This window comes from Triticum aestivum, chromosome 5A (assembly GCF_018294505.1).
Source record: "Triticum aestivum cultivar Chinese Spring chromosome 5A, IWGSC CS RefSeq v2.1, whole genome shotgun sequence".
In the NCBI taxonomy this organism is placed as follows: Eukaryota; Viridiplantae; Streptophyta; class Magnoliopsida; order Poales; family Poaceae; genus Triticum; species Triticum aestivum.
In genome coordinates, this window is record NC_057806.1 from 210,694,167 (window position 1) to 210,706,599 (window position 12,433).

Genomic DNA, 12,433 nt, shown 5'->3' on the forward strand with positions numbered 1-12,433 from the left:
GTTAAACAACAAATTACAAGTGAAGTTATCAGCCCTTCCCGAGAGAATCTTATGGTCTTTTATAGCATCAAAATCTAAATATCGAGTGGGTAGGATAGGGTCAAAGGGCAAAGGTGAAACACCCAGTCCTCATGCTAAACTTGTGGCATAAATTCCACCATAGAACCAGCCACTTTTGGTGTTATTCTGAAGTCTACGTGCAACAATCGCTCCAAAGTTATAATTCCTTTCACCAGTGAGAGCGGTGTGAACGAGGCTCAAGTCCGGTGAACAAAGTATGCTACAATCTTGCTTGCCTACTATGCATTTCCCGTTAAACAATGCAAGGTACTTAATTGCGGGAAAGTGAATGCTCTTTATTCTTCCTTGCCTTACTCCCCTATTCTCACAGTAACAAAGGCTAGTTAAGAAAGACGCATACTCAGCCTTTGCTATTTCATCAAGCGAACCCCAAAATGAAAGTTTGCAATGGTAAGCAAAGTTCTCTAGTGAAATGGTATATGGTTCATCATAAAGCATAAATGACTCCCTAGACTCACGTGGAAAATATTTAAATCCTTTGACAAATGATTCAGTGAGAAGATGGCACTGTTCACACTTAGCTGGGAGGTAGGGACCGAGACCGGCATTGTGAACATATTTCTCAAATTCCTCCTTAATGACCTCCTGTATCATGTAATCATCGCAAGGCCATAAGAAAGTTTTGGTGGCAGCATCTCGCGTGGAATTTTCACTTGGTTCAACGTAAGACCGGCGAGCAGAGCTGTCACTAGAGGATGCCCCCAAGGATCGTCTCCTTGAAGAACTCCTTCCAAATAGGTTCATCATGTCCGCGTACAATTTTCTAAAAATAAATTTTTTGGAGTGAAAAAAATTCATCAACAAAACTTCACAAAACAAATAGCAACTACTCATACGAATACATAGAGGCCATAACAAGCATTCAAATAACTTAGAACACTAAGAATTCAACATGCAAGCACATCTACAGCAGCACCAAGAGTAGCTAATTATTTGAAGTATAAACCAGCAAAACAAAAACTAATTGGACAAATGGTGGAGTCACATACGAAGCAACAATCTCCCGAAACAGTTTCGGAAATGGAGCTTCGAGCAAAGAGATCAAAAATTGCAGCAAAATGAGCAAGAACTCGGGAGGGAGAGGGATAGTGATTTTTTTCTGGAGGTAGGTGACAATGTGGGACGAAGAGATTAGTGAGGGGCCCCACGTGGTGACCAGAACCCCCCAGGGCACCCCAGGGGGTGCTGGCGCGCCCAGGTGGGTCGTGCCCACCTGGTGCACCCCCCTCTGGTTATTTTTGCAACAAAATTCTTAAATATTCAAGGAAAATCATATAAAATTTTTAGGGCATTCTGAGGACTTTTATTTTTGGGTCATTGTTATTGCACGGGAAGTTCAGAAAACAGACAAAAGATGGCATTTTATTTTATTTAACTAATTAAAATAGAGAGTAAAAAGTAGGGACATAAAGTAGTGCTTACTAAATTCATCAACTTCATACCGTTCAAAAATGATCCATTAATAAGGTTGATCAAGTCTTATTAACAATCACTTTCGATTAGCATGAAACCGAAGAACTTTCGTAAATCACTAAGTTACCTCAATGGGGATTTGCATTTCCCCAATAATAAGCATTTCATATTTCTTTTTGACAGTAGGTAGAGGTATTTGAAAACTTCCAATAGTGATTGTCAGAGATTTTTCAATAACATTAATACCATTCACATGGAATTGTTTCTTCGGAAAGTTAACCGTATGCTCATTACCATTTATCTGCAAAGTGACCTTGATTTTATTGCAATCAATAACAACCCTTGCAGTATTCAAGAAGGGTCTACCAAGGATAATCGACATGTTGTCGTCCTCGGGCATCTCAAGTTTAACAAAGTCAGTCAAAATAGTAACATTAGCAACAACAACGGGCACATCCTCACAGATACTGATAGGTATGGCAGTTGATTTGTCAGCTATTTGCAAAGATATTTCAGTAGGTGTGAGTTTATTCAAGTCAAGTCTTTTATATAAAGTGAAAGGCATAACACTAACACGAGCTCCTAAATCACACAAAGCAGTTTTCACATAATTCTTTTTGATAGAGCAAGGTATAGTTGGTATTCCCGGATCTCCATGTTTTTAGGTACTCCATCTTTAAAAGTATAATTAGCAAGCATAGTGGAGATTTTAGATTCTGGTATTTTTTCTCTTATTCGTGATGATGTCTTTCATATACTTTGCATAAGGAGGCATTTTCAGGATATCAATCAAGCGAGTACGAAAAAAGACTGGCCTCGGCATTTCTGCAAAGCATTCAAATTCTTCATCATCATTCTTTTTAGTTGACTTGGATGGAAAAGGCATAGGTTTTTGAACCCACGTTTCTCTTTCTTTACCGTGTTTCCTAGCCACAAAGTCTTTTTTGTCATATCTTTTATTTTTAGGATGTGGGTTATCAAGATCAACAGGTGGTTCTATCTCAACATCATTATCTGGTTCTTTATCATTGGTTGGTTGAGAGTCTTCATGAACCTCATCATTATCTTTTTCATTATCATTAGGTGAGTGTTCATTACCAGATTGAGTTTCGACATCTGAGATAGAGATTTCATTTTCATTATTAGGAGGTTTTTCAATTTCAGGTTCAGTAGGAGCATGTGAAGTCCTATCATTCTTCTTTTTATTTTTCTTTTTAGAAGAACTAGGTGCACTAGTGTTAGCTCTTTGTGAATCTTGTTCAATTCTTTTAGGGTGTCCCACAGAATAAAGTGGTTCCTTATTAATTTTACCTCCTCTAGTTGCAACTCTAACAGCAAAGTCATGCATATTATGATTCATTTCATCAAGTAATTCTCTATGAGATTTACCAACTTGTTCTAATTGAGTTTGAACCATGGAAGCATGTTTTCCAACACATCTAGCATCATTTGATATTCTAAATAACAAGTCACTCAAGAGATCAATCATATCAGAATTGTATTTCAATTGTTTCATAATATTTTTATTGAAGTGATCTTATTTTCTAATGTAGTTTTCAAACTCATAAAGGCATTGACTAGGATGCATATTGTGAGGATTATCATTTTCATTAAACTTCATACGAGAATTTAGCTCTACCACCTTAGGCAGTGGTGGTGTATTAAGCCCATGTATTTCTTCAATAGGAGATAAATTTTAACATCCTCAGCTTTAATACCCTTTTCCTTCATAGATTTCTTTGCCTCTCGCATATCTTCCGGACTGAGATATAATATACCCCACTTCTTTGGAGTGGGTTTAGGCGGTGGTTCAGGAATAGTACAATCATCATAATTTTTCAATATGTTACTCAGTAATTCTTCACCTTGAGCAATAGTTTGTTCCCTAAAAACACAACGAGCACAACTATCTAGGAAGTCCCTAGAAGCATCGGTTAGTCCATTATAGAAGATATCAAGTATTTCATTTTCCTTAAGAGGATGATCAGGCAAAGCATTAAGTAACTAGCAAAGCCTCCCCCAAGCTTGTGGGAGACTCTCTTCTTTAGTTTGCACAAAGTTAAATATTTCTTGTAAGGCGGCTTGTTTCATATGAGTAGGAAAATATTTTCCAGAGAAGTAATAAACCATATCCTGGGGACTACGCACACAACCAGGAGCAAGAGTATTGTACCAAGCTTTAGTGTCGCCCTTTAATGAGAAAGGAAATAATTTGAGAATAAAGTAATAGCGAGTTTTCTCATCATGAGTAAAAAGGGTGGCTATATCATTCAACTTAGTAAGATGTGCCACAACAGTTTCAGTTTCATAACCATGGAAAGGATCAGATTCAACCAAAGTAATTAACTCTGGGTCAACCGAGAATTCATAATCCTTATCATCAATACAAATAGGTGAAGTTGCAAACTTAGGATCACATTTCATTCTAGCATTCAAAGATATTTATTTATACTTGTGTAGTAATTTCTCTAGATCATCTCTATCATTGCAAGCCAGAATATCTCTAGTTGCTTATTCACTCATAACATAACCTTCCAGTACCTTAGGCAATTCATATCTAAGAAGGCTAGTTCTAGTAGGTGTTTCAGGAGTTTTAGTTTCAAGCTCATCATCAGATTCAACAACATCATATTATATAACTCTAGCAATTTGTTTATCAAGAAATTCACCAAGTGGCACATCATCATTATTAAGCAAGGTACTAGCATCATCATAAGCATCATTCATACTAGAAGTAGCATCATCAATAACTTGCGACATATCAGAATTGATAGCATGTGGTGGTGTTGCAAGTTTATTCATAACAAAAGGTGAATCTAAAGCAGAACTGGATGGCAGTTCCTTACCTCCCCTCGTCTTAGAGGGATAAATCTTTGTCTTTGGATCCTTCAGATTCTTCCTAGTGATAATATGATAATAATCCCAAGTGACTCAACATAGCTATGCTCCCCAGCAACGGCACCAGAAAAAGGTCTTGATTACCCACAAGTATAGGAGATTGCAACAGTTTTCGAGGGTAGAGTATTCAACCCAAATTTATATATTCGACACAAGGGGAGCCAAAGAATATTTGAAGGTATTAGCAGTTGAGTTGTCAATTCAACCACACCTGGAGATTAATTATCTGCAACAAAGTGATCAGTAGCAAAGTAGTTTGATAGTTTTGATAGTAGTGAAAGTAGCAACGATAACAGTAACAGTGATAGCAGTAATTTGTAGCAAGTGTAACAGTGATGATAGTAGTAGTAACTTAGTAGAAACAATATAAGATAAATTCGTAGGCATTGGATCGGTGACTTGTTGGATGATATTCATCATGAGACAGTTATAACCTTGGGCGATACAACACTAGCTCCAGTTCATCGATATAATGTAGGCATTTATTCCGTAAATAGTCATACGTGCTTTATTAAAAGAACTTGCATGACATCTTTTGTCCTACCCTCCCATGGCAGCGGGGTCCATATTGGAAACTAAGGGTTATTAAGGCCTCCTTTTAATAGAGAATTGGAACAAAGCATTAACACATAGTGGATACATGAACTCCTCAAACTACAGTCATCACCGGGAGTGGCCCCGGTTGTTGTCACTCCGGGGTTGCCGAATCATAACCGTAGTAGGTGACTATAACTTGCAAGATCGGATCTAAAATATGGATATAATGATGAATTCATAAACGGTTCAGATCTGAAATCATGGCACCTGGGCCCAAAGTGACAAGCATTAAGCATGGCAAACTCATACAAACATCAATCTAAGAACATAGTGGATACTAGGGATCGGACCCTAACAAAGCTAACTCGATTACATGATGAATCTCATCCAACTGCTCACCGACCAGCGAGCCTACAAACGAATTACTCACTCCCGATGGGGAGCATCATGGAATTGGTGATGGAGATAGGTTGGTGGTGACGAAGATCAAAGATCCCCCTCTCCCGAGCCCCAAACGGACTCCAGATCTTCCCTCCCGAGGAAGAACAAGGCTTGGCGGTGGCTCCATCTCGTGGATCATGATAATTCTTTCTCCTTGATTTTTTTTTCTGGAAATATGTGAATTTATAGTATCAGGGGGTCGTTAGCAGGGCCACTAGGTGTGTACAACCCACCTGGGCGCGCCAGGAGAGGTGGGGCCCTGGTGGGTCGTGCCCACCCAGGGGCCCCTCTCCGGTGGGTCTTGGCTCCAAAAATTCTTATTATTGGTATAAAAATCATCAAAAAGTTTTGTTCCATTCCGAGAACTTTTATTTCTGCACAAAAACAACATGATGGTAGTTCTGCTGAAAACAACATCAGTTCGAGGTTAGTTTCATTCAAATGATGCAAATTAGAGTCCAAAACAAGAGGAAAAGGGTGAGAAAAGTATATACGTTGGAGACATATCAAGTACTACCTCCTACCACCTCCCATGGCCGGCTGTGCTGCCATCCAGGCTTCACCGGCCCACTCTACTCCCAAACGCCGTCCAGGCCATTCCTCTACTCACCAACACCTCCTGTTCTTCACCGGTGATGACAGCCTCACACCACAGCAGAACCAGTGAACCCTCATACTCCCCTCCGCGTGGGCATCCACTATTGTGTCTTCGCCGGCACTTGGTCGTTCCCTTCGTAATACTCGCCATCGTTCACTGCGTTGGTTCGGCGTGGTCAACTTTGACAGCCGTCGGATGAGGCATGTACGTGGATTGGCTGACAGTAGGGACCCACATGGCCCATGGCCGCACGCAGCAAGTGCCCCTGTATTATGTGAAAACAAATAATTTCTCCCCCTGACAGGTTTTACCCGCCAGCTACATCTTGGCACGCAAGGAAGTGCTTCCTTTATTACACGAAAAAAAATTCCTCTCCCTGATAGCTGGGACCCACCAGCTTTATTATGACCCTTTTCGTGAAAATATATATTGTACCAATGATCCTAAATTGTTTTATTTTTATTCTAACTCGAAAAAGAAGAAATAGAAAAACCAAAAAACATCCTCGCATGCAAGGAAGTGCCACCTTATTACGCGAAAAAATTGATTCCCCACTACTACCTAGGATCCACCAGATTTGGAGGCTGACTTGTGGCCTACTAAGTTAATGCGTACACAGGGCTTTGTCAACTTTGTCAATAAACAATTCTAGCTGCACTGACCTTTCAATGCTAATCCAATGGCCAAGCTGCATCTTCAACCTGTGGTCTTGTTACTCCACCTGCCCAAACCTGCGCCCGCCATACCGCCTGCTCCAGCCTCCCATGGCCGGTTGTGCTGCCGCGCAGGCCTCACTGCCCGACCGTACAACCACTGGCCAGGCCTTCCCTCTACTCAACCACACCCCCTGTTATTCTCCGGAGATGGCAACCTCAAACCGCAGCTGAAGCAATCAAACCTCGTTCTCCCCTCCACATGAGCATCCACTGCTGCGTATTCCCCGACTCCGGGTCGTTCCCTTCCTAGGTCACCGTCGTCCACCACCTTGGTGCTCTCGGGCGTTACGGCATCATCAACACGGTCAAGGAACGATAGCCATCAGAAGAGGACTGTAAGTGGAGAGGCTGATAGCTGGGTCCGTGGCCGCACGCAAGAAAGTGCCTCCTTATTACGCGCAAAATAATGATCCCTCCACCTGACACCTCGGACCTATCGGAAGGGCCTCTGTATTTCACGAAAAAATGTTCCCCCTGACAGCTGGGACCCACCGGCTTTATCTTCGTAGGGAAGGATCTGCCTTCTTACCCCGTGACAGCTAGCACCCACCAGATTGTAGTGAAGGTAGCGTTATCTGTCCGGTCGCGACGTGTACGTACATAGCGGTCGATCGGTGTCTCTGCAGTGATGTACCGTTGCTGAGTAAGGAGCGGCACGTGTTCATGTAGAGGCGTCGATGTAGCATGTCACGCAGTCCCGTTTATATCGTGTACACGTACATATGGCCACGCTGCAAGATAGTAAATACGGCTACATACGTACATATGGGCGAGGTCTCCAATGCGTACAACGACTAATCCTGTTCATTGGAAGCCAACCGGCTAGGTCGGAATTGAGAAACTGCGTCCTATTCATGGGGAGGCAACGGAATGCGTCGTGTTCATCGGGAGGCAACGGAATACGTCGTGTTCATTAGGAGCCAACCGGCTTGGACGGAACAGCTGAAACGAGGCCTGGCTGTAACACCCACAATGCGGCTACATCTCCCACGTGTCGGGGCACGACTTAGAGGCATAGCCGCATGGTAGGCATGTCACAAGAGGGGTAATATTTACACATCCCATGTACTGAATGAGAAAGGGATAAAGAGTCGGCTTACAATCGCCACTTCACACAATACATAAATAGCTCATACATCATCCAAGCTACAAACAAAGGTCCGACTACGGAACCAAAATAAAATAAGATGACCCAAAATGCTAGATCCCTGATCGTCCCAATTGGGCTCCACTACTGATCATCCGGAAAGGAAACATAATAGCGACCCAAGTCTTCGCCGAATTCCCACTTGAGTTTGGTAGCATCGCTTGCACTGGTATCGTCGGCACCTGCAACTGTTTGGAAGTATCCGTGAGTCACGAGGACTTAGTAATCTCACATCTGCGAGATCAAGACTATTTAAGCTTAAGGATAGGAAAGGGTAGTGAGGTGGAGCTGCAGCAAGCACTAGAATATATGGTGGCTAACAAACGCAAAAGAGAGCGAGAAGAGAAGCAACGGTCAAGAAACTATAAGTGATCAAGAAGTGATCCTGAAGCTACTTACGTTCAAGCATAACACGAGACCGTGTTCTCTTACCGGCCTCCGCCGAAAAGAGACCATCACGGCTACACACGCAGTTGATTCATTTTAATTAAGTTAAGTGCCAAGTTCTCTACAACCGAATATTAACAAATTTCCATCTGCCACGTAAGCACGGGCACGACTCTCGAAAGTTTATACCCTGCAGGGTGTCCCAACTTAGCCCATCACAAGCTCTCATGGTCAACGAAGGATATTCCTTCCCCCGGGAAGACCCGGTCAGTCTCGGAATCCCGGTTACAAGACATTTCGACAATGGTAAAACAAGACCAGCAAAGCCACCTGATGTGCCGACAAATCCCGATAGGAGTCGCACGTATCTTGTTCTCAGGGCAACACCGGATGAGACATCCTACGAGTAAAACCAACCCTCAAGTTTCCCCGAGGTGGCCCCACAGTCTACTTGGTTCGGACCAACACTCAGAGGAGCACTAGCCCGGGGGGTTTAAAATAAAGATGACCCTTGAGTCTGTAGAACCCAAGGGAAAGGTATATGGTGGTAGGTAGGCAAATGGTAAAACCAAGGCTGGGCCTTGCTGGAGGAGTTTTATTCAAAGCGAACTGTCAAGTGGTTCCCATAACACCCAACCGCGTAAGGAACGCAAAATCAAGGAACATAACACCAGTATGACGGAAACTAGGGCGGCAAGTGTGGAACAAAACACCAGGCATAAGGCTGAGCCTTCCACCATTTACCAAGTATATAGATGCATTAAAGTAAATAAGAGATAATAATGATATCCCAACAATATCCATGTTCCAACAAGGAACAAACTTCATCTACACCTGCAACTAGCAACGCTGTAAGAGGGGCTGAGCAAAAGCAGTAACGTAGCCAAACAACGGTTTGATAGGAAAGATAGGTTAGAGTCTTGACATGTCAATATGGGAGGCATGATATAGCAAGTGGTAGGTAGCGCGACATAGCAATAGAGCGAACAACTAGCAAGCAAAGATAGAAGTGATTTCGAGGGTATGGTCATCTTGCCTGGAATGTTCTCAGAGTTGTCGAAAGCTTGATCCTCGTAAGCGTACTCAATAGGTTCCTCGGTCACGTACTCGTCTCCCGGCTCTACCCAAATCAAGAACACAAGCAAAAGGACCAACAAATCAATCACGGTGCAATGCACAAGCAACATGATGCAATATATGGCATGATATGCAAGACATGATATGCAATGCATATGCATGCTCCGGACGGGAAAGAATGAACAAGGCATCAACTTGGCAAACCAAGTGTGCAGCTGGAAAGATGAGTTGATTTCGGTTTGAAATCGATATAAAGATCATCGGAAACGGAGGCACGGTTTGCAAATGGCAAGCGAAACAAGGATGGTGCAAAACTATAATTAACAGCACGATGCTACTTAGCATGCAACAAGAAACTAAGCTATTGCACTCCAACATAACAACAAAGCATATAGTAGTGATGTACAAGAGATGCTTGACAAAACATGAACACTGAGCTATGCCTAAAACACACTAGAACGGGTTCAAACAAGCATGGCAAAAGTGCAAAAGATATCAATTTCAAGGACTTAGTGAAAATACTAACATGTCAAAAACAACATCAGGAAGCAATGTTTAGAGAAAGAAAACAACATGCTACAGGAACATATCGTAGCAAATAAAGGCATGGCATGAATCTACTAAAAGCATAGATCAAAAGTCCATTACTTATCATGAGCCAAAAAGGCACAGAAGATATGATGGCACCCATGTAAACATAGCAAGTTTTATTAACAGTTTCAGACTTAGCAGAAAATAGAGCATGGCAAAAATAGATTATGATAGCAACTTGGCATGCTTTTTCCACTCAACATAGTGCAAAAAATGACATGGAATAAATACTAGCATGTAGTAGGCATGAAAATGAAGCTAACCATGTGACAAACACCTACATAGCATGATTGAAATAAATCACACAAAAATGACAACAACATCATGATGTAAAATGACATGATCATGAACTTGCTCAAATGCAGAAACTAATGCCACCACTGGATTGGTGGGATTTTTCTAGCCCAAAAACATATATAACAAGTTGGGGTTGCTGTAGAAAAATCCCCACAAAAGCGAAGAATGCCTAACTGCCTAAAAAGGAAATAAACCGAAAAGGAAAAATACCCAAAATGGCCATGTCCCAATCTCGACTTGCCAGATAGGGAAAAAGGCCCGATCTAGAAAGATCCAAAATGGGCAAGCTGCCCGATTGGGTTTAAAAACAGGGCGTGAGGATGACATGTGGGCCTGTGGTGCGTGTGTGGGTGTGAGGCTGACAGGTGGGACCTAGCCTCTGTCTCGCTGACCAGTGGGCCCTCGTGGTCCCACTCGGTGGAACAGGAAGCAGGGAGAGCGACGGCGGTGGCAGAACGCGGCGGAGGCCTCGCCGGAGTTGCTTCGGTGGCCTAACGGAGCGGCGGAAGGGTGCAACAGGGTCGTAGGAGAATCCCGCATCCCCAGGTGCCACTAGCCGTATAGGACGATGACAGAGTCGACGCCGACGATGAGCTACAGAGGCGGTGACGGCGTGGACGCGTGCGGTGAGGCGGATAGCTACGCGAGCAGCTAAGGGCACGGATCGCCCCTACTCTTAGCGGCGAGCACGACGGGCACACGCAGACGGTCAGCGGGGGACGGAGCACTCGTCGAAGACGAGGTCCGACAGTGGTGACTCGGGCGGATGGCGCGGGGCTAGCTAGAGCATGCAAAAGAGGGGGAGAATGCCACGGGGCTACTCAGGGTCTTACCACGAGCACGATAGTGCACTCGGTTGGACGGGAGGTGGACGGATACGAGCACAACGGCGATCGAACACCTATGGGTACCGCGGGGAAGAAGAGGAAGGAGTCGACACCGTCTTGGCCTCCCGCGGTGAAGTAGTGCACATCGGGGAGGTAGACGACATCGGGGAAGAAGACAGACACGATCGCCGGGGTGGAGGTCGTCGGAGAGCATGCCGGCGACAGGCTCGCGTGCTCGGATGCGTTTGGAACGTGGGTGGCGCGGCGAATCTGGAGGCTCTCTCACCTGGCGACGGCGGCGAGAGCGAGCGGGTTGGCTGGCGCGCTGGGCTTGCTGGAGCAGGGTGCTAGCTGGTCTGGTCTAGGAGGCCGAGGCCCAGTTGGGTGCTGCTACTGCTGCTCTGCCTCTTTTCGTTTTCCATTTTCTTCACACAGAAAACAAAAGGAAAAGCACAGGGGGTTAGGGAGGAGTTTGAGTAATATAAAAATATCCTCATGATCCTGAATTTGTGTAGCATTTAATAAAATTGCTTTGGTAATTTTTAAAGGTAGAAAAATATTCCAAGTTTGAATTAAAATTCAAACTTGATGCATTTTTGAACCCAACCAAAACAATTCTAAATGAGGAGAAATTTGGCAGGGGGTTCAAAGCATGGTGCTAGAATTTTGGGAAAAAGATAAGCATTAATGGAGGAGGGTAAAGGTGCACTTGCGAAAGTGAAGGAAAAGAGAAGGAGAGGTGGTGATGATGGGGGGAAATGATGAAACTTGGATCCCCAGGAACATGGCACAATGCCACATGCTACAAGATGAAGATGCACATGATGAGGCCATGATGCAACAAGATGAAGATGATATGAAATGCATGACATGAACAAAATGCAAAACGGAGACAAAACCCAACCACGAAGGGAATCTCATAACTTAAAGCCGGAAATGGCAAGAGTCAGAGTCACAAATATGGCAAGTTACATTCGGGGTGTTACAACACTCCACCACTACAAGAGGATCTCGTCCCGAGATCTAGGACTGAAAAAAACTCCGGATATTCGGAACGGAGGTGATCCTCGCGTTCCCAGGTGGCTTCTCGGTCGGAATGGTGTGACCACTTCACTTTCAGGAATTTGATAGACTTGTTGCAAGTCTTATGCTCGGTTTGTTCAAGAATAGCCACGGGATGCTCGTGATAAGAAAAATCTTCTTGGAGATCAATCTCTTCAAAGTTGATGGTGTGCTCAGGAGTCTTGAAGCACTTGCGAAGCTGTGACACGTGAAACACATCGTGCACATTTGCGAAGTTGGACGGAAGCTCAAGTTGGTAGGCGAGATCGCCTCTTTTGCCAATGATCTTGAAAGGACCCATGTATCTAGGGGCAAGCTTCCCTTTGATATGCAAGCGACGAGTGCCTTTCATTGGAGAGAC